At 45.3% G+C, this 22,827-nt stretch overlaps 1 protein-coding gene across 1 annotated transcript in view; it reads right to left on the bottom strand.

Annotated features, from left to right (window-relative positions):
• LOC139048613 (uncharacterized) overlaps positions 1-22,827 on the bottom strand; it is a 334,616-nt gene that overhangs the window by 413 nt on the left and 311,376 nt on the right. The window lies entirely within an intron of this gene.

Genomic DNA, 22,827 nt, shown 5'->3' on the forward strand with positions numbered 1-22,827 from the left:
CCGCAGGTGCGATCGCAGTACGAAAGGCACATTTTGATGGGTGCGAAATGCAAGAAGGCTCTTGTGCATAACTTTAGGCGCATAGTAAAGAACAGAGGTGCAGAAAATTATTCTAGAGTCCCCCTTTACGGCTTATCTATATTTCATACGGCGGGATTGGCGTGTAAAGCCCTAAAATTATTTATGGCCGAATACGTTAGTAGACACGAGAGTGGTATTATGGTCGCAGAGCCCGACTTTTAGTTAAGCAGGGCATCTATGTTTATGACACCCGGAGCCAGTCTAGACCTGGCTCCAAGGAATTTTCACATCATTGGACCATTGAAGGAAGCGCTCAGTGAAAGATTTGCGACTGATGCAGAAGTCGTTGATGCGGTGCAAAATTTGTTACAGGCGTCACAAAAAACTTTTTTTTCCGACGGAATAGGAAAACTTGTGAAACATTGCGCAAAGTGCGTTGAAGTGATTGGAGGCTCTGTTTAAAAATGATGTGTTTCAGTTTTCCGTCATTAGAATAAATGTCTGCTATCCCAAAAGTTCCCTTACTTTTGGCTTGTCTCGTAGCTGCTAACAAGAAGGTAGACAATGTGTGATGTTAAGAGCATCGTCTTCGAACTAATCTTCAAATGTCCTCTTCTTCAGCCAGTGACATGATGCCCGGCGGCTGAAGCACCTACCTCGTTGTGGTTAGGAGGCCGTCAAATGATATTTAAGACGCGTGACGTGCACCACGTCCGAGCGAGCTATGGTGAGCCACGGTTGGGTCAAGAAGGGCGATTTCGTACGTGACGTCAGTTATTTGACGCTAGCCACTGTAAGGACCAGTGTAGCGTGAAAGTAACTTCTCCAAGAGGTGAAGACGTCGCGATGGCGGGCGTCATATAAGCGCTGCTGATTTTCCTGCGACTCCACAAGTCGACGTCGGGCAATATGGCACGCTTCTTCTGTGAGTAAGGCTTCACGTACGTGCCCGGATGCGAAATTCACACTAGCACGCAGAACAGTGTCGGAAGGTAGCGTATGGTCGGGGCCGAACAAGAGGAAGAATGGACAAAAGCGTGTGGTATTATGGTGAGACGAAGTAAAGGCAGAAGTAACGAACGGCAATGCAACGTCCTGGTCGCGAAGGTGAGCGGGGACATACATGGACAGCATGTCAGTAAGGGTTCGGTTGAGACGCTCGGTTAGGCCACTCGCTTGCGGATTGTAAGGAACAGCAAGTTTTCTTTAGTCGCGTACGAGTGTAGAATGTGTTTAACAACTTTAGAAAGAAAGTAGCGGCCTCGGTCGATGAGAAGAGGTCGAAGGGCACCGTGGTGAAGGATGACGTTTTCTCATATCCAGCTTTCCTAGACGCGTACCAACTAGCGCCCCAAGCTGCCCCGGCACGAAGCTAGCGCGTTTTCAATGGAACGAGTGGGTTTTTCGCGAATAACAAAAGCTGCAGGTCGATTATTGAAAAAGGCAAGTGACAGACGTGTTGTGGAAGACAATGCACACGAGCCAAATGCAGTGATCACGCCATAGCACGTAAGAATTTCGTTCCCATAGCGGTTAAAGATTTCGCAGTGCAAGCCTATGGAAACGACAAAATTTGTACTCAATTTTCAAGGCAAGAGCGGTGCCTGTGATGAAACTACGGCGTCTATCGTAATACCCAGTGCAGCTAATGTAGTCCGGAGACTCAGCTTTCGATTGATGCCTATCTCAACGCTCCACACATGGCGTAACACTGTTCCCAAAAACATTTTTTGTAACACTGTCGTGAAAATTCACGTGGTATCTACAAAAACATGAGCGTGGTGCGTAGAGAAGCCTGGGATGCCGTGGCCGAGTGGTAGAATCGTGCGCTCCTTAAGTCTCGCGTCATGGTGGCTGCGGTTCGATTCCTGATTCGCACTTTTATTTAAGCCGCATAGGACCTCGTTTTGTAGTCTCTCCCATGATAGCAGAAACACAAAACGCAAGATTTGCCTCCGGCTCTGGTTTTTCAGCGGCGAAGTTTCTTTTTAAAGCCGCATGGGACTTAGTTTTATAGTATCCCACCAGATGGCACAAACACAAAACTCAAGATTTGCTTTCGGTTCTGATTTTCCAGGGGGGCTCTTGAAATATTACATTTTCCATTTTTCCTTCCTAAAACGTAGCAGTGTCGTGTTGATTTGTAAGTAATCGCTTTTATGAAGATTTCATTCAAAGGACATCATAACTAGAAGCTTTCGCTAGCTTTGTGTTATGCAAAACTTTCGTGCTTTGTAGCGTGGACCCTGGGTGCACAAAATGACTATTATAGCGCTCTTCTGGAAGGTCCGTTTTATTCGACTTTTGGCTGTCCTTAATGGCACACACTCCGACCGAATCAGGTCCAACTGGGCAACAATTTCACCCGGTGGCCAGTGCCATTCCTATGCAGCATTCGTGTGAAACAAAGGGTCTGCTAGGCTGAGTCGCTGCCCGAACGTTAATTATTTCTGAAGATTCATCCAAATAAGAAGTGCACCAACTAGGAGAAGATGTGCAGCGTCTGGATTACTAGCTACTATTCATGTGTTCCCTACAGCCAAGTGGTATGAATCCGTAGGTGTGGCCGTAAAAAAACCATTTGAATAAACGTCCCATGCTTTGTCTGCCCCGGTCGCTCTACAGAGGAGCTAGCTTGGCTAGCCATGAGTATTTAGGATCAACATATGGCGTAGCTTCTTTGGTGCATTTTCTTTTAATGCGCAACATTCATTGGCGAGTACCCCAGCAATTTCGTAGCAAAATCGTGCAAAATCGTGTCTGTGACGCCAAAAAACTTGACGCATTTCCCATATAAATACATTGGTCTTCATAAAAAGTGTTGGGGTGGCCAACTTAAAATTGGAAGTGGCATCTGCATAAATTTGGGTTTGATACAGGGATACGCAAGTTGAATTTGGTAGTGACATTGGTGTGGCCCAACCTAAATTTAGGGTGAAATGGTAGAGAGCCAAGCTGAATTTGAGGCTGATATGGGGGTGGCCCAACCTAAATTTCAGGTAATATAGGTGTGGGTAAGCCTAAGTTTGGGGGAATATGGGGGGGCAGCCTGGATTTGGGGACGATATGAGGGTGGTCCAACCTGGATTTGGGGGTGATATGGGGGGTGGGCCACCGTAACTATGGGGGTGATATGGTACTGGGCCAAGCTGAAACGGGGGTGATATGGGGGTGGGCTAACCTAAATTTGGGAGTGATTTGTGGTGGGCCATCCTAAATTTGAGGTGATAGAGGGGTGGGCCAGGCTAAGTTTGGGACTGATATAGGAGTGGGCCAACCTGGATTTGTGGATGATATGGAGGTGGGTATACCTAAATTTGGGGGTGACATGGGGATGGGCTAACCTAACCGTGGGGGTGATGTGCTGCTGGGCCAAGCTGAATTGGGGGGTGATAGATGGGTGGACTAATATTAATTGGGGGGTGATTTGCGGTGGGCCATCCTAAATTTGAGGTGATCGAAGGGTGGGCCAGCGTTAGCTTGGGGCTGATATGCGGGGGCCAACCTAGATATGCAGGCGGTATTGGAGTGGGCCAATCTAAAGTTGGTGGTTTGTGAAGGCGCGCCAATCTGTATTTGGGGGTGATATGGGGTTGGTCGTACCTAAATGGGGGGCAATCTAGGGGTCGGCCCATCTGAATTTGCGAGCGATATGAGGATGGGCCAACCTAAATTGTGGGGTGCGTGGACTCGGAATTTGGGGGCGACTAAATGAAATTGGTTGGTGGACTACCTTCAAAATTAGGGGTGGCGCAATTGAAATTCGGTATTGGGCCAACTTGAAGTTTAAGGCTGGGCGAAGCGAAAATCGGGCGTGGCCGACTTTAAATTTAAGAGTGCGCTAACTTAAATTAGAGGGTGTGCCGACTTGAAACACCAGTGGTATTTCTGCATCCGTTTCATCACCGCAAAGTACGTATATTATTAATTGTTAGCCAATACCCCTCAAGGTGAGCTACCACTCGAGCCTCCCCAGCCCACTGGGCTAATAATGTCACAGGAGTGCCCTCACCGTGACGACTGCAACGTTTAATGTGGAGATCCACAAGAACAAATCGCAGACCGAGCTGACCGTCTTCACACCAAGGTCATCGCTAACACTACTCGCTCGTGCTAGACGCAACACAAGCTTACAACGATCATAATTCAACTTTCAATCGCACGCTAGTCGATACCCTCTCAGTGCACAATTTCGCCAATCATCTGGATAGGAACCTTGCTGGATGTTTTACTGTTATGTTGCGTCGTTTTTCACGAAGGCCTTGTCCCGCAAAGCGAATACATTTTTGAGATTGACGAGGCAAGCTAGTACATATCTCATACGAAGCAAATGTATAAACGGTTATAGTGATTTTTCATTAAAATATATAGGTAAATAAGATTTCAGATGGTATTGTTCGACCGGTCATGACAACGATTTCTTCCCACCTGTTACAGTGCTTTGACCGAAAACATAATCATTTTGCTCAAACGTGCTGCCCCAATACTACATGGGCTAAATATATAAAAGTGCGGTGCGTAGTCACAGCTTAAAAGCCAGTCTATTTTGTGTACTCTTGTTGATGTAGTAGTAATGTGGAGCTTTCCTATTCATAAGAGCATCATCATCATCATCAGCCTCGTTCCATATACATAGTCTCCATCATCATCAGCCTGCAGGGCAAAGGCCTCTCCCATATTTCTCCAACAACCCCTGTCATGTACTAATTGTAGCCATGTCGTCCCTGCAAACTAACTAACTAGCCTAACTTTCTGCCGCCACCTGCTACGCATCCCTTCCCTTGGAATCCAGTCCGTAACACATGATGACCATCAGTTATCTTCCCTCCTCATTACGTCTCCTGCCCATGCCCATTTCTTTTTCTGGATTTCAACTAAGATGTCATTAACTCGCGTTTGTTCCCTCAACCAATCTGCTCTTTTCTTATCTCTTAACGTTACATCCATCATTCTTCCTTCCATAGCTCGTTGGGTCGTCCTCAATTAAAGTAGAACCCATTCGTAAGCCTCAAGGTTTCTACCCCGTAGGTAAGTACTGGTAAGACACAGCTATTATACACTTTCTCTTGAGGGATAATGGCAACCTGCTGTTCATAATCTGAGAATGCCTGCCAAACACACCCTAGCCCTTTCTTTTTCTTCTGATTATTTCCGTCTCATGATCCGGATCCGCCGTCTCTACCTGCCCTAAGTAGATGTATTCCCTTACCACTTCCAGTGCCTCGCTACCTATCATAAACTGCTGTTCTCTTCCGAGGTTGTTAAACATTACTTTAGTTTTCTGCAGATTAATTTTTAGACCCACACTTCTGCTTTGCCTCTCCAGGTCAGTGAGCATGCATTGCAGTTGGTCCCTTGAGTTACTAAGCAAGGCAATATTATCAGCGAATCGCAAGTTACTAAGGTGTTCTCCATTAACTCTTATCCCCATTTCTTCCCAATCCAAGTCTCTGAATACCTCCTGTAAACACGCTGTGAATAGCATTGGAGAGATCGGATTTCCCTCTCTGACGCCTTTATTTATTGGGATTTTGTTTCTTTCTTTATAGAGGACAACAGTCGTTGTGGAGCCGCTATAGATATCTTTCAGTATTTTTTTACATACGGCTCGTCCACACCCTGGCCTCCATAACCCACCCACCCCAGCCTCCATGACTGCTGAGGTTTCGACAGAATCAAACGCTTTCTCGTAATCAAAGAAAGCTACATATAATGGTTGGTTATATCCAGCACATTTCTCTATCACCTGGTTGATAGTGTGAATATGGTCATTGGTAGAGTAGCCTTTACAGAGTCCTTCCTAGTCCTTTGGTTGACAGAAGTCTAAGGTGCCCTTGATTCTATTTGCGATTACCTTAGTAAATACTTTGTAGGCAATGGAAAGTAAGCCGATTGGTCTATAATTTTTCAAGTCTTTGGTGTCCCCTTTCTTATGGATTAGGATTATGTTAGCGTTCTTCCAAGATTCCGGTATGCCCGAGGTCATGAGGCATTGCGTATACAGGGTGACCAGTTTCTCTAGAACAATCTGCCCACCATCCTTCAACAAATCTATTACCTGATCCTCCCCAGCTTCCTTCCCCCTTTACATAGCTCCCAAGGCTTTCTTTACTTCCTCCGGCCTTACCTGTGGGATTTCCAATTCCACCAGACTATTCTCTCTTCCATTATCGTCGTGGGTGCCACTGGTACTGTATATTTATTTATTTATTTATTTATTTATTTATTTATTTATCATACCCTCAGGGCCATTACGGCATTATAGAGGGGAGTGGTTGGAAGCAAAAACGGGTAAATTAAACAAACAGGAGTTACTAGTGCAGAAAATTATGTATATAAATATGTATAAAGAAAACTATTTAACAAATGGCACCTAGATATACAATGTTAGCTAAGGCATTTGTGAGTACAGGTTGAACAATATGAAAAAAAAGGTTCCTAGTTATACTGTGCTAGCTATGACAATCTTGAATAATTGGTGATCTGCGATAGTGGCTATCGAGTCGGGGAGGTGATTCCACTCATTGGAAGTGCGTGGTACAAATGACTGAAAAAAAGCGTTGGATCTGCAAAATGAAATGTCAACCTTATGAATGTGGTCTAGTCTGGGTGATACATACGGAGGTGGAGAAATAAGTTTGTTGCGTAGCAGCGGGTGATGAAATAATTTATGAAAAAGGCACAAACGGAACAATTTTCGACGTGATAACAAGGACGGTAGGTTAAGGCTAGATTTCATGGCACTGATACTCGCGGTTCGATTATAGTTAGAAAGATTATAGTTTCCATGATGTGTGATCGGGGTTTAGGCCTTGTCAGGAGGTATGCTTGGTCTACCTCCTTTAGCCTCACCTCGAGGGCATATTGTATTGTATATAATATGGCCAAATAAACATACTACTACTACTACTACTACTAAGAATGAAACGAGTAGATTTATTCTGAACCATTTCCAGTGAGTGTATTAGGTTTATTTGACCTGGATCCCAGATTCAAGCAGCGTACTCAAGTTTAGGTCGTATTCGAGTTTTATAGAGGATTAATTTTAAGGAAGAAGGTGCTTTGGAAAAGTTGCGTCGTAAGTAACCTAGCATTCTGTTAGCGTTACTTATTATATGGGTGATGTGGGTATTCGAAGTAAGATCAGAGGTGATGTGAAGGCGAAGGTACTTGTAAGTTGTTACCAATTCTAATGGAGTGTTATTAAGGGTGTACAAACGTGGTTCACTGGTAGTTCGAGATACACGCATCAATTTACACTTGTTAACATTTCGTTCCATTAACCATAAATTGCACCATGCAGAAATGGCGTTAAGGTCAGCTTGAAGCCTGGTAACATCCTCGTCGCGAGTTATTTCGGTGTAAATTACGCAGTCGTCAGCAAATAGGTGAATTTGAGATGAAACACAGGAAGGTAAGTGGTTAATATATATGAGAAATAGGAGGGGTCCAAGCACGGAGCCTTGTGGTACACCTGAATAAACAGGACTCAGATTAGACGTTACTTCGTTAGCTGAAACGAACTGTGAATGGTTACCGAGGAAAACTTCAAGCCAGTACAGAATTTTAGGCTCAAGGTTTAGTTGTTGCAGTTTGTAGATTAATAAGCTATGGCACACTTTATCGAACGCTTTTTCGAAGTCCAAAAAAATTAGATCTGCAGCTGAAGAGTGGTCAAGCAATAGGTTTATTTTATGCGTGAATGATACATCTTAAATAAATAAAAAATAAAAATGATAAATGAAATGATAAATGATAAAAATGATTATGCGTAAATAAATCTCTATAGAACTCCTCAGCCACTTGAGCTATCTCATCCATATTAGTAATGATATTGCCGGCTTTGTCTCTTAACGCATACATCTGATTCATGCCAATTCTTAGTTTCTTCTTCACTGCTTTTAGGCTTCCTGCGTTCCTGAGAGCATGTTCAATTCTATCTATATTATAATTCCTTATGTCAGCTGTCTTACGCTTCTTCATTACCTTCGAAAATTCTGCCATTTCTATTCTAGCTGTAGGGTTAGAGGCTTTCATACATTGGCGTTTCTTGATATCAGATCTTTCGTCTCCTGCGATAGCCTACTGGTATCCTGTCTAACGGAGTTACCACCGACTTGTATTGCACACTCCTTAATGATGCCCATAAGATTGTAGTTCATTGCTTCAACACTAAGGTCCTCTTCCTGAGTTAAAGCCGAATACCTGTTCTGTAGCTTGATCTGGAATTCCTTGATTTTCCCTATTACCGCTAAATCATTGATCGGCTTCTTATGTACCAGTTTCTTCCGATTCTACTTCAGGTCTAGGCTAATTCGAGTTCTTACCGTCGTATGGTCTCTGCAGCGCACCTTGCTGAGCACGTCCACATCTCGTATGATGCCAGAGTTAGCGCAGAGTATGAAGTCTACTTCATTTCTAGTCTCGCCGTTCGGGCTCTTACACGTCCACTTTCGGCTATCCCGCTTGTGGAAGAAGGTATTCGTTATCTGTATATTATTCTGTTCCGCAAACTCTACGAGAGCACAGAAAGAAAAATATTACAGTCGGTAGCTTAGCGCTCAGTACATTGGAAGATCTGAAACCAGCGATTTCTTTTTTAATTGCCGGGTTGGACTTCTCGGCTGGTAGATCGCTGTGCGATCATTTCAACGAATTTTGTTTGTGTGCAGCTGCAGCAAAAGCGTCAATTCTACAGTTTCATTGCGAGGAGCTTTATGCCCTCCACACACACAAGGAGGACACCACATAATTGGCACAAGCACTTTTATAAACTGATATTGTTTTGCTAATTTCACTGTAGCGAGGTGTCTGCGAACGGAGCATTTTCTTAGTATCAGTCCAATGCTAGCAGTGAGAAGCAGGGCCAGCTAAGCTTCGAGCTTTAGCTGGCCGAGCTTCGAGCTACCATCTCGAAGCTCGAGCCAGCTAAATTCCCGAGAAAGTTCAACCGCGGAAACATGGACTTTGACATGTACACCGTATGTATGAGTCGCAGTATGAAGAAAAAAATCTATGCAGCCGAGAGCGAGTTAGCTGACTTCATATAATCAGAGTTAGCAGCAATCGCTCTTAGCTTTTTACACGCCTATTTTCGCATCACAAAACATGAATTCCCTGAGCAGACAATTGCTTACAGAATATTTTGAAATTAGGGCCGGTGAACAAACAAAATCAGATCCAAAAATCGAAAAAAACATTGTCACGACAGACGGAAGCAAATGTGCAATACTGGAAATGTTAAAGACCATTCCGACTTTGGGCGCGACCCTGTTTTGTGCACTCATAATTACATGAATGAGTCCATGACTGCCTATGAATTCTCACGTGGACTTCTAAGTCAAGCATCAGGACCTCAATATTCTTTGAGTTTGTCATTGCGCATTCTCGAGATCAAACGTTTGTGGAAATACCTGTGCATAAAGATAGTATTTGATTCTGCACGCTTACGAACCTCTGTCAATGTGGGGAACAATTTATGGCGATGGTCAGTACGAGATGATATGTATGCAGAAGGATAGACAGTTGGGCGAGTTGGTACGGTAACATGATTTTGGCTTCTAGCGCGAAGGGAAACACGGGCACAGAAAGCAGCAGACAGGACGAGCGCTAACTCAACTAAATATTTAGTTGAGAGTTAGCGCTCGTCCTGTCTGCTCCTTTCTGTGTCCGTGTTTCACTTCGCGCTAGAAGCCAAAATCATGATATGTATGCAGGTCTGGAGAAAAGCTCACATTTTAATTTCGCCTTGTGGTATTAATGTTTGTGCTGCAGTGATAAGAGTGTCAACTTCCTACGGAATGAGAGGAGAGGGAGTTTAAAAGCAGCCTTCATAGTTGTTATGCTTGATGTCCGAGAATAGTTGGTAAGAATGAAACGTGCGCTACGATTTTGTTTACATTCTATTGTATTTGTTAAGTAATCTATGCTTAGGGACCTAGAGAGAAGAGGCATATTCAAGTTTAGGACGTATTAGTGTTTTGTATACAAGTAGCTTTACGTTAGCGGGGGCTATAGAGAAATTGCGACGGAGGTAACCAAGCGTGCGGTTAGGATTGCTAGTGGTGTGGTTTATGTGTGTTTCCCTGGAAAAATTAGTTGTTATGTCGACGCCTAAGTATACATACGAAGTGCCTTCTTCGAGTATAGAGTTGATCAAGGGATAATTGTAAAGGTGAGACGAAGCAGTGTTGCGGAAAATCCTCATCAGTTGGCACTTTCGGCTGTGTGAGCATAGCACCAGTTGGATACCTAGTCTAGATCAGATTGTAATTTTGGAGTGTCAGAATTAATGATATTATCCTTTGAATGACACATTCGTCTGCAAATAACCTTACGGAGGACGCTACACAGTTAAGGAAATCTTAAATATAATTGAGAAAAATTCAGGGGTCAAAGAACCGAACCTTGCGGAACCCCGGAACTTACAGAACAAAGCGAAGAGTCAAAACTGTAACAGAGACAAATTGTGTTCTATTGGCTGAGAAGTTTTTCATCCAGGAGATAATAGTGCGGTCAATGCTCAATAGAGACTAGCTGAGATGCCTCAAAAAAGTCTGAAGTGGTGTCAATGTCAATTGCATTATCGAACGCGCCACAGATATCATGTTAAATGAAGTAATCTGAGTATCACAGAAAAACAATTTATGCAACCCATGCTGACAAGCGGAAAAAAATTAATTTCTTTCTAGGAGGGTAATGAGATAAGAGTCTATTATATCCTCTGAAATCTGGCATTGCACACTGTTATGATTGAGGGTTCAATCCCATCGCTCGTGATCCGTTGTCAAGATTGGAGTCGGGCATGAATTAGAAGGTAGGTGGCCCATGCCGTCGTCCAACTTATCCACGCAGAGGACGTTGATGAAGGGAAGGACTGCTTCTCATCGAGAACGAGGAATATGGGCTTACTTACAGTATTTATATCAGTCTAACATGACTGTTTGAGAAAGTACATCAGTCTAACATGACTGCTTCAGAGAGAGTGTCCTGAGCAGCCGCACAACAGCGGTTTTTAAACACTCGGTCTTCTCCCGATACAAGGTGACGCGAACGTTAGTTTAGTCATTTTAAACAGGCCACCTCTCTCTGGGACGGGTTACACACACGCACGCACACACGCATACACACAGGTGCGATGGTCCGGAGCCGACGTCAGAGGGGCTTCGTAGAACTCGGAGCCGTTCCGGTTAGCTCATTGTCTTGCGTCTCGGTCGGTGCGTGGGAAGAAGCCTGCGTCGGCGTTCCCGAGTCAACTCCCCCACCCGTAGCAGATCAGGTCGGCGTTGTGCTGTTGCGCACTCAGCCTGCTTCGTCGAACTCCTTCAGTCACAACGGCGAAGAGGCTAGAGCGCAACGGTGACGGTTTCAGCACAAAGCCTGCTTCCTCGAACGCATTCTAGCTGAAGCGATGGAGAGTGGAGGATGCACGTATTGTTCATGACACAAAGTTGACTTAGTCACGCCATGGCTTGAGGTTGGTGGCGATGCTCCCGAGATGTTGCCTCCACAGTCGCAACTGTTTGGCAAAACTTGCACTGCAGGTGGCCGTTCTTAACAGCGCCTCCATGGCCCGGAAAATCTCGACTGTCTAGCGCATATAACCGCTGGGCAGGAAGAGAACGGCTGGTGGCCGGGGGGTGATGCCTTGGCTCGCAGCGACCACTTGTGTAATGTCACCACCCCAAAACATCCAACAAGGACAGGAAACTGCAATATCAACCTCACAACGCGGCTCTGCGCCGAGATGACGTACATTGGCCCTCACTTTAGATCCCCTAGGCTTAAAAAAAATATAGGTGCACAAACAAAAAAAAGGCTGCAATTCGCTATGCCAATTTCTGAAGCAATTTCGTGCTGACAAATTCAGCAATCATGGAGGGAATCCTGCTAAATAAGGGGATTTTCTTGGCTTAATAAAATTAACACTAGTAACCCTAAAATTTAGGCGGGACCCTCAAAAGCAGAATTCAAATTAGCCTGCTCAAACCATCCGCATTGCTATGCAACTTTCCCTTTTTATAGCTAACGGAGAAGTTGTACTCTTGGAGAGTGAGGCTCAATCGGAGCAAGCGGCCATTTTTGTGTGACATTTGATTGAGCTTCGTCAGAAGAGAGTGGTCGGTGTCGAAGATGAACTTCGCTCCGTACAAGTAACACGACAACTTGTGAGTCGCCCAAACTAAAGAAGCGCATTCCTTCTCTGAAACGCTGTAGGCTTCCTCTCTTACATTTAGTTTACGGCTGGCATAGAGGATAGGATACTCCTCGTTATCGTCGCCGAACTAAGTCAGGTCGGCGACGATAACAAGGAGCAGCCGTCACCGTCTAACATCCGTCCGAGGAACATCCGTCTCCGTCTAACATCCGAGCATCCGTCATCCGTCTAACGAGGAGACCGCCTTTTAGGACAATATCCATTAACTTAGAGAAGCTTAACGGGGCGTTCTTCAGCCCGAAGCTGACTGCGAGAGGGTGAAAAGTGCCTGCAGGTGAGATGAATGCGGCATAGCGGCTGGCACTTTCTGAAAGGGAAACTCCCGGTACCCCCGCACGAGATCTATAGTTGAAATGTATTTACCAGCGCTAAATCTTTCAATTCGTTCCTCAATGTTGGGTATCAGGTACAGCTGATCCCTAGTGATGGCATTTAACCTCCTGTAGTCAACACACGGACGAGGGTCCTTGTTAGGAGTTTCTACCAGTATTAGCGGTGACGTGTAGTCACTCTCAGCGGGCTCAATAACTCCCAACTCTCGCATGCGCTGTATCTCTGCCTCCATAACCTCTCTCTGTCCTGGAGACAACCTGTATGGCTTTGATCTTATTGGTTCGGTTGATGTCAGCTCTATTTCATGCGTTATTAGTTCGGTTCAACCAGGCCGATCAATGAATCTGCCGAGATATTCCCCTAACACCTCTTTTAGCTCATCTAGCTGCTCGGGTCTTAGAGCGTGCGAGCTTACCGAGTGTTCTACTACTTCTCCTAGGCCGATTTCAGAGTTGGAGGTCGTCCTATACTCCTTAAACTTGGTGTTAGTAGCATCCTTGTCTTTGATGATATAGTTAACGACTTCGCTCTATATACGGCTTCATCAAATTGCAGTGATATATCCTCACCTCCTTGCTGCGACCGGACATTTTCAGAGCATAGTTAGTATCTGAAAGTTTGTGCAACACTTTAATGGTCCCGTCGAAGTGAACTTCAAGCTTGTTCTTTCTTACGTACGAAGCCTCGCATTCTTGTCGTAGTAGAATTTGGCGTTCGTTTGAGCTACTGACATGTTCTTTCCAACTAAATCTTGGGTTGCGCTTAACCGTTCCAGCAATTTTAGCACGTGTTCAACCACTGTTGGACTCTCCCCTCCTTCCTCCCACATCTCTCTTAACATTCTTAGTGCAGAACGGAGTGTCCTCCCATACACTAGTTCTGCTGGCGAGAACCCTGTCGCTTCATGTGGAACCGTTCGCAAAGCGAACAAAGTTACCGGCATACAGTTATCCCAGTCCTCCTTGTGCTCGTAACAGAGCGCACGCAAAACTCGCGTAAGCACCGAATGCCACCTCTCTACACTGTTTAACTGAGGGTGATAGAAAGAACTGTGTATTAACTTTACCCCGCACTTTTGCAAGAATGTGGAAGTCAGTGAGCTCGTGAATACTGACCCTTGATCTGCCTGAATTTCGGCTGAAACCCAACTCGTGCAAACACTGTCAAAAGCGCGTCTACTTCTTCGGTGGAGCTCAGCTCTTTCAAAGGGATTGCTTCTGGAAACTTTGTAGCCGGACACAGCATGGTAAACAAGCACCTGTAGCCCGATTTTGTCTTTTGGAAGATGGCCCTACCGCGTCTTTTACAAGTCGTCTGAGAGGCTCTGTTATTAAGGGCACTACCTTCAGTGGAGCTTTCCAACGTCTCTCCTGGTTTACCAGAGCGCTGGCAGGCGTCGCATGATCTTAAAAAGTTTTCTACGTATTTGAAACAGCCAGGCCATGGTATTCCATAAGCAATCTTTCCTTTGATTTGTTTATGCCTAGGTGGCCGGACCACCCATTTCCATGACATAGACTGAAAAGGTCCTCCCTGTACTTAGTAGGTACGACTAACTGACGTAAAATCCTACCCTTTCGATCTCTGTAGTTCCGATACAACAATCCTCTTCTCTTATGTATCGTCACGTTGCGCCTAGCAATGCCTTCTTTGGCTGTGTTATGTAATTTAGCTAAGCTCTCATCATTCTTTTGCTCGGCTGCCAATGACTCTCTATCCACACGTAAGAGCTGATCAAAGTTCTTTGAGGCCGGTAATAATAACGACCCTGTCTCGCTTGCGTTTGCGTCAGCTCGCTCTTCCTGCAGGCTAGAACTTTGACACTTTAGTGCTACGCTCTCATTGAGCTGGTCAGCTGGCAGGGTCTCTTCGACTGATTTTTTCATTCCTCAAGCCTAGCTCGGATTCGGGTAGTGAAGTTATTCCCTTTTCTGCTTCCGCTGGAGCAGCTTGTGCATTTTAAGCCGAATGCGACGCGATTTTACGAGCTTGGCCTCGGGTCAATGCCTGTACTACGCCCTCTCCCAGTTTAAGCCCTTTGTCACGCAGTAACTGATTCGAACGATTCGAAAAGATGTAAGGGTACTGCAGTGACAAAAATTTGAAAACTGCAGCCTCAGTCTCTAGCTCCCCGAATGGACCACTGATTTTGACTTTGGCCATGGGCAGACATACGCTGTGTTCTTCTACAAGCTGTTTGATACATGCTACTTCTCCGGTGAAGTCATCTACCATCACGTAAGACGGATGGACAATATCCACCATGGCGCCACTGTCTCTTAGCACTCGGCATGGTTTGCCATTAACTTGCAGGTCGTGAAGATGGGGCTTAAAATTTCCATATTCTCGTCTTTTTCCTCTACGTAGGAAAAAACTAAGCTAGGCTTCCCGCAGTTTACGGCAATATGTCCCAGTTTGTGGCATTTATAACAGCGGATCTGCCTAAAAGATTAGAATTTTCTTTTCTGTTCCTTTTTTAGGATTCCCCAGTTAAGTTTCTCCTCGCTCTTTTCTGCGGGCTTTTCCTCCACGTCTACAGGCTCCGATCGTCTAGTCTGCGAACCCTTTTTGAACGGAAATCGTTTCCGCGGTCCATTTCGACCGTCCCAATTTCCGTCCTCGGCGTTCAACTTTCTACGGTTTGCGTACTCTTCGGCTAATTCAGCCGCCCTTTTCACAGTGTTTACATTCCCTCTGTCTTGCACCCACAGTTTCACAGCTTGGGGGATGGTTTTGTAAAACTGTTCCAGACACATGCATTGTATGATCATGTCTCTGCAGTCGTACGCTTCCGCGCTTTTGAGCCACTCGACTAGGTTGGCCTTTAAGCTGTATGCAAACTCCAGGTACCCCTCGCTATCTTTTTTACCTGTGCTTCTAAACCTTTGCCGAAAAGCTTCGGCTGAAAGGCGGCATTTCTTCAGGAGACTAGCCTTAACTTTTGCATAATCTAACACGGGTCCGAACGATTAGTCTGGAACATTCGACGACTGCTCTACAAAAGCCGACGCACTTGACCCGCTGATCAGATTTTCGACGATCGCCGACTGTGTTCGCCGCTATCGTTGTGCTATAAGTGTAGCCTGTTTTGTGGGCACAGGTTCGCCCAATAAAAGTTAGTTTTGTCTATCACAGTATTGCTACTGTGTTCTTAACGTCACTACCACGTGACAATATGCATCCTGTGCACTCAGCCTGGCGCTTACTTTCGCCGCCTCACACGGCAACATAGACAGCAACCGCTATCGCCATATATTCGGGCCGAGGTTCATCTTCTCGCAAGTCTTTTCAAAATTGCTTAGGAACAAGCCTACGTCGGTCCCGACCTCAAATGGCTTTAATAGCCTGTCCATGCGGTATGATTCTGCCTCACTTGATCGTCCCAGAGCCCTTTCATTTCCTTGAGAAAACTCCAGGCGTTATCTTTCAACTTCAAGTTGCATTTTTCTGAACTCACGTTCCTCTCTCTCTCTCTTTCCCTTTCTTCTCTTTTTTTTTTCAGAAGTTCCAACCCCATTTCAATTTCTTCCTCACTGGCCTGTTCGGAAATTAGCTGCAATAATTCCGATTTTAGCATTTCCTTGCGTACATCTAGCCCAGTTCCTCACCAACAATCAATAATTCGTCTCTCAGCAGTCTCCTTAATTCCATGATTGCTGCGTTACTGCCTTGATCCTGCTCGCTAAATCTACCTAGGAAAACACAACCTAGCTAACACTCAACAATCTTGCTTCCCTACTGTTCTAAACAGAACAACTACAAAATGAAGTCTAGGGAGCCAAAAAAGAACCAAGCACTCACCGCAATCAGAGCACCACGTCGCGAAGCCCATCTCACCGCAGTCAGCCAGTTGTTATGATTGGGGGTTCAATCCCATCGCTCGTGATCTGTTCTCAAGATTGGAGTCGGGCATGAATTAGAAGGTAGCTGGCCCATGCCGTCGTCCAACTTAGCCACGCTGAGGACGTTGATGACGGGAAGGACTGCTTCTCACCGAGAACGAGGAATATGGGTTTATTTACAGTATTTATATCAGTCTAACATGACTGTTTGAGAAAGTACATCAGTCTAACATGACTGCTTGAGAGAGAGTGTCCTGAGCAGCCGCACAACAGTGGTTTTTAAACACTCGGTCCTCTCCCGATACAAGGTGACGCGAACGTTCGTTTAGTCATTTTAAACAGGCCGCCTCTCTCTGGGACGGGTTACATACACACACGCATACGCACAGCTGCGATAGTCCGGAGCCGACGTCAGAGGGGCTTCGTAGAACTCGGAGCCGTGCCGGTTAGTCCATTGTCTTGCGTCTCGGTCGGTACGTGGGAAGAAGCCTGCGTCGGCGTTCCCGCGTCAACTCCCCCACCCGTAGCAGATCAGGTCGGCGTTGTGCTGTTGCGCACTCAACCTGCTTCGTCGAACTCCTTCAGTCACAACGGCGAAGAGGCTAGAGCCCAACGGTGACGGTTTCAGCACAAAGCCTGCTTCGTCGAACGCATCCTAGCAGAAGCGACGGAGAGTGGATGATGCCCGTATTGTTCACGAGACAAAGTTGGCTTAGTCACGCCGTGGCTAGAGGTTGGCGGCGATGCTCCCGGGATGTTGCCTCCACAGTCGCAACTGGTTGGCAAAATTTGCACTGCAGCTGGCCGTTCTTAACAACACTTATTAGAGAAATCGGCGTGTAATTTAAAGGTGATTGCACGGTGCCAGATTTAGATAATGGAAACACTTTGCCGACTTTAATATCCTTTGGTAATGAGCACGACAGAATAGACTGCGAAGGGATGTCGCACAAAATTACGGAAAAGTACACTTCGGTATCTTTCAAAAACTTCGAATTATTATCTCCTATTCCTGACGACGACGAAATATTTAATTTGCGAATCAAGGTCACGCCACCATCGTAATCAATTAACAAGGGCTCCATTTGAGGAAAATTCATCTTGTCTTAAACTGGATATGTAAAGGGCAACAAGTTATTCAAAAATGATTTAGAAAACCCTTCACTGAATACAGAACAACAATCTTCGTGCGGAAAAACAGCACCATCTACATCAGTTAACGTTATTGTGTTACACTTGAAACCCTTGATAATTTTCTAAATATTTTAAGTATATTAGTATTTCTTTGTTTTTTAGCAGAGATGGAAGTGCATTGTAAAAGAAAACACGTTTAGCTTCTTTTCTTATGTTTGTAAACAGTGAAGCAACCTGCTGATACGCATGGCAGCTGTCAGTAGTATTCCATTTTTTAGCTTGGCGAAACAGCCGCGACTTCTTGCTCAAGATACGTTTGAGAGATGCATTAAACCACGCTGATCGACGATTACACGAAACAACTCGGAGGGGCAAGTACTTTCGGACTAATTATTGAACTTAATTTTTAAAAAGTGACGAATTCTGATCAATGCGCCGAGGCCGAGTGTAGAAGTCTGGCAGATATTCTTCTTTCACACACACACACACACACACACACACACACACACACACACACACACACACACACACACACACACACACACACACACACACACACACATATATATATATATATATATATATATATATATATATATATATATATATATATATATATATATATATATATATATATATTCAAGTTGTGTGTTCATTGATGCGTAGTCGGCTTTACTCTAGCCTCGCATGTATTTTTGTTTGCTCTTGAGACGGTTGACGTTTTCTTTAAGCTGGAAATGTATAAAACAATGATCGCTAAGCCCTGGCAAAATACTTCAAGAATTGACAAGAACCGGAGTGGCAGTTAAAACTAAGACGCGGATGTTAGCACTGGATGCTGTAGTTCGAGTTGGTTGTGTAATCAGCTGAATAAGATGGAAATCAAAACACTAATCAAGAAATGCCTTGCTATCACTAGATGAGTTGGATACGGTTGACACAGGATAGGAGCAGTTTATGTTGGGAAAATTGAAACGCACCATTAAGAAAATTGGTTAGTGTTTAGGCCTTGGTACGATGGTATTAAGGAGGTCATGAAGTTCAGCGCAAGACGTAGAGGAAGCGCTCGGTGGCCTATAACATGCGCAAAAAACTAACGTCGCGCTGGTTGATTCTAATGCCTTCGCACATTGCTTCTGAACCGGAAGCAAGAGGAATATGAAAGGATTTGAGCCTATCAGCCAATGCGATAAGCACGCCGCCACCTAATCTAGTACCACGGTCACACCACTAGATACAATAATATTGTAGGCATTAGAATACTTCTTTGTTGGATATTTTTGACGACAGCCAGGTCTCTGTTAAAGTAACAATGTCGGCTATGCATGCATCGATTAGGAAAGATATGTCATCACGTTTATGTACAACACTACGCATGTTAGAAAAGGGCAGATTGATATCAGGTGCAAGCGGCGTGTGTCCGAGTTTAGCTATGCAGGAGCTGTGTCGTGCGCAGAAGATGCAGCGACGGCTTGGAAAGGATGCAAGGATGATTCATCAGCGTCGATTCCGGACTCGTACTCACAGACGCTGTTCGTAGATGGGTGATACATGCAAGCCGAGGATTGATTGTTGTATTTATATAGGAGGTTGTGGCTAAGTACTGCACCAGGGTTGCCAATCCTGCTGTGGTGAAGGGAGTGCGCGTTGACGGTTCTGGTCACCGGGATCAGACCTCACCCCAGGCATGTTTATGCAATTTTATCAACACGCGAATTTGTTTTAATACGGTGAAAATTGCGCGGCACCGGGACTTGAACCACGGTCGTCTTGCACGTGAGGTGGATGCTCTACCTCTACGCCATCGGTACAGTGAAGAAGAAACTAGGAATAGGCAAGAATCAGATGTAAATGCCAGGAGACGAAGCCCGCAATATCATTACTAATATGGATAAGATAGTTCAAGTGGCTGAGGAGTTCTATAGAGAGTTATACAGCATAGGTGGCATCCACGACGATGATGGAACAGGGAACAGTCTAGAGGGATTCGACATTCCACAAGTAACGCCGGAAGAAATGAAGATAGCCTTGGAAGCTATGCAAAGGGGGAAGGCAGCTGGGGAGGATCAGGTAACAGCAGATTAGCTGAAGGATGGTGAGCAGATTGTTCTAAAAAAAATTGGCCACCCTGTATACGCAATGCCTCATGAACTCGAGCATACCGGAATCTTAAAAGAACGCTAACATAATCCATAAGAAAGGGGACGCCAAAGTATTGAAATAATATAGACAGATCAGGTTACTGTCCGTTGCCTACAAATTATTTGCTAAGGTAACCGGAAATAGAATCAGGAACACCTTAGACTTTTGTCAGCCAAAGGACCAGGCAGGATTTCGCAAAGGATACTCAACAATAGACCATAATCACACTATCATTGAGGTGATAGGAAAATGTGTGGAATATAACCATCCCTTATATACAGCTTTCATTGACTACGAGAAAGCGTTTGATTCAGTTGAAACCTCAGCAGTCATGGAAGCATTGTGAAATCAGGCTGTAGACGAGCCGTATGCAAAAATCCAGAAAGATATTTTTAGCGGCTCCACAGCCACCATAGTCCTCCATAAAGAAAGCAACAAAATCCCAGTAAGGAAAGGCGTCAGGCAGGGAGATACAATATCTTCAATGTTATTCACAGCTTGTTTACAGGAGGTATTCAGAGACCTGGATTGGGAAGAATTTGGGATAAAAGTTAATGGAGAATACCTTAGTAACTTGCGATTCGATGGTGATACTGCCTTGCTTAATAACTCAGGGGACCAATTGCAATGCATGCTCACTGACCTGGAGAGGCAAAGCAGAAGAATGTGTCTAGAAATTAATCTTCAGAAAACTAAAATAATGTTTAACAGTCTCGGAAGAGAACAGCGATTTACAATAGGTAGCGAGGCACTGGAAGAGGTAAGGGAATACATCTACTTAGGGCAGGTAGTGACGGCGGATCCGGATCATGAGACGGAAATAATCAGGAGAATAAAAATGGGCTGGGGTGCGTTTGGCATGGATTCTCAAATGATGAACAGCAGGTTGCCATTATCCCTCAACAGAAAAGTGTGTAACAGCTGTGTCTTACCTGTACCCAGCTACGGGGCAGAAACCTGGAGGCGCACGAAAATGGTTGTAGTTAAATTGAGGACGACGCAATGAGCCCTGAAGTTCTATACCATAAAGTTATTCCAAACTTTTCTATTCCAATTCTGCAATCAGCCCTCCGCAATTGGCCAAAAACTTTTTTGACGACCCCCCGCATTACCTGTCCTCCACACAGGGTCACGAAAACCGCGGTAGCTCCCCATCTGGTATGACGTGTACACACTGATTTTGCATGATTTCACCGAACAAAAGAAAAATACTTATTTCTGGTTCGACGCCTTTCCGCCATTAGGTGGCGGTGGTGATTTGGAAACAGGCGGGGTTAGCCTGGCATACATAGCCGGCAATTGTTACGCCTGATCCTCTTTCAAGTTGAGATCAGGGTTGTGTAACCAGGTGTCGATGAGCCCCGTGTCTCGCAGGAAGGCTATCAGCAGTCGTTGGCCTCTCATCCTGAATGCCGCGGGCCCTCCGGGGAAAACAACGTCTTGAAAGGTCCTATGCGTAAGACCGCTCTTTTGTAGGTTGTCGACCATCGCTTTTCTTTCTATGTCAAACTGCGGGCATAGCCAAAGAAAATGTTCGATGTCGCCAATGTCACCACAGAAAACATAGAGTGGGGAAGCGCGAGGCCCAGTCTTGAATAACCAAGCTGGGGTGTACGCGGAGTCGGTCCTGATGCGGTATAAAAGCGCCGCTTGTTCGCGTGTCAATCCATGAGTCACACAGGATTCGTGTGGATTCTTGTGCGTCTCTCTAATGTGAAGGTGCATTGCACCCTTAGGGTTTGAAAAGCTTTTGTAGCGTTCACTTTTAGGACACATATCAGCGCTAGGCGTGCAAGGGCATCAGCTTCCTCGTTTCCATCAATTCCTACGTCTGATGCAATCCACTGAACTCCTTCCCTCGTTAGGTCTTCAATCAGTGCCAGAGACTACCTTGTAAATTTCTCTAGAGGTAGGCCCCGATGTAATCTCTGTATTGCTGACTTGGAATCCGCCAGCACCACGACATCTCGTGCAGAAAAGGCCCGTAGTTTCCGCAAGGCTGCGGTGATTTCGGCGTTTCTACTGTTGTAGAGGAAACTACGCGATCCAGTCGGCCAGACCATGACACATCAAGGGATGGTATGCAGATTGCCGCTGCACAGCTATCTGTGCGCACACCGAACCGTCTCTGTACACTTGTAGATGGCTTTGAAACACAATGCTCAAGTGGGCCAGCACAATAAACTTTGCTTTGGCAGTTGAAATGGTGCGTTTCGTCGGTAGGTGGGTTACATTGAGGCTGCAGGTAACGTCCGAAAAAGACCATGACGGGTCAAGGTGACTTCGTCTAGGCCGTTCTAATCCTAAAAATCGGAAGGTGTTCAGCGCCGCATGGAAATGTGCGCGAGTTCTTGCTCGTAGCCGCCGGAGAAGCGCCGTGCCTGCAAATGACTCGCCCAGCCTTAATAGCTGCGTCAGCAAGGCCTGGGATTCCAAGAGGCGGAGTGGAAGAGACTCTGCCTCATTAATGACTTTCTTGTTTGAAGCCGCCGTTGGAACTACCATCGCCAAGTGAAGTCCCTTTCTGTGCACTGCCTCCAAGCGCTCGAATTGGCTCGATGACGGTGATATCAGAGGGAGCTGATAGAAAATGCGGCTTGTTAGCAGTGCAGCGTTCAGTTTAAGCATCGATATAGGATTGTTTTCCCAACATACAAGTTAAGTTTTGAGATTGTTCTTTTCTCCTTGAATTGGACCAAAGTCTCTTCAAGGTGTTCATCGGCGTTGATGAAGCAGGAGGCAGGTTGGAGGTAACAAAACTTGAAGATATATTGTAACGGAAATATTCACACAGTCAAATACAGAGTTAGCAAAGGAACACTGATGCAAAACACATAGGTAAACAGCGCCTTACTCTTCTACTTTCTCTTAAGTTAGAGCCTAGGACAACTGTCACTACATACGACCAACCGAGTCTCAGTGTTCTACCACTAAGTGGTTACGGCCCAGACTAGCGTTGCATCGTACGGAGTCTTACTGTTCTATCAGGTTTAGTGATTACAGCCTAGACTGAGGAACAAGCGCCTCGTCTCGATTGTTATAGGGGAAAGAGACAAAGAAAAAGGGCGGTAGGGTCGTTAGCCCATCCCACGGAAGCAATTGCCAATGAGAGTTGACAGTTTCTTAAGCCACAACCCA

This window comes from Dermacentor albipictus, chromosome 8, assembly GCF_038994185.2.
Source record: "Dermacentor albipictus isolate Rhodes 1998 colony chromosome 8, USDA_Dalb.pri_finalv2, whole genome shotgun sequence".
Lineage (NCBI taxonomy): Eukaryota > Metazoa > Arthropoda > Arachnida > Ixodida > Ixodidae > Dermacentor > Dermacentor albipictus.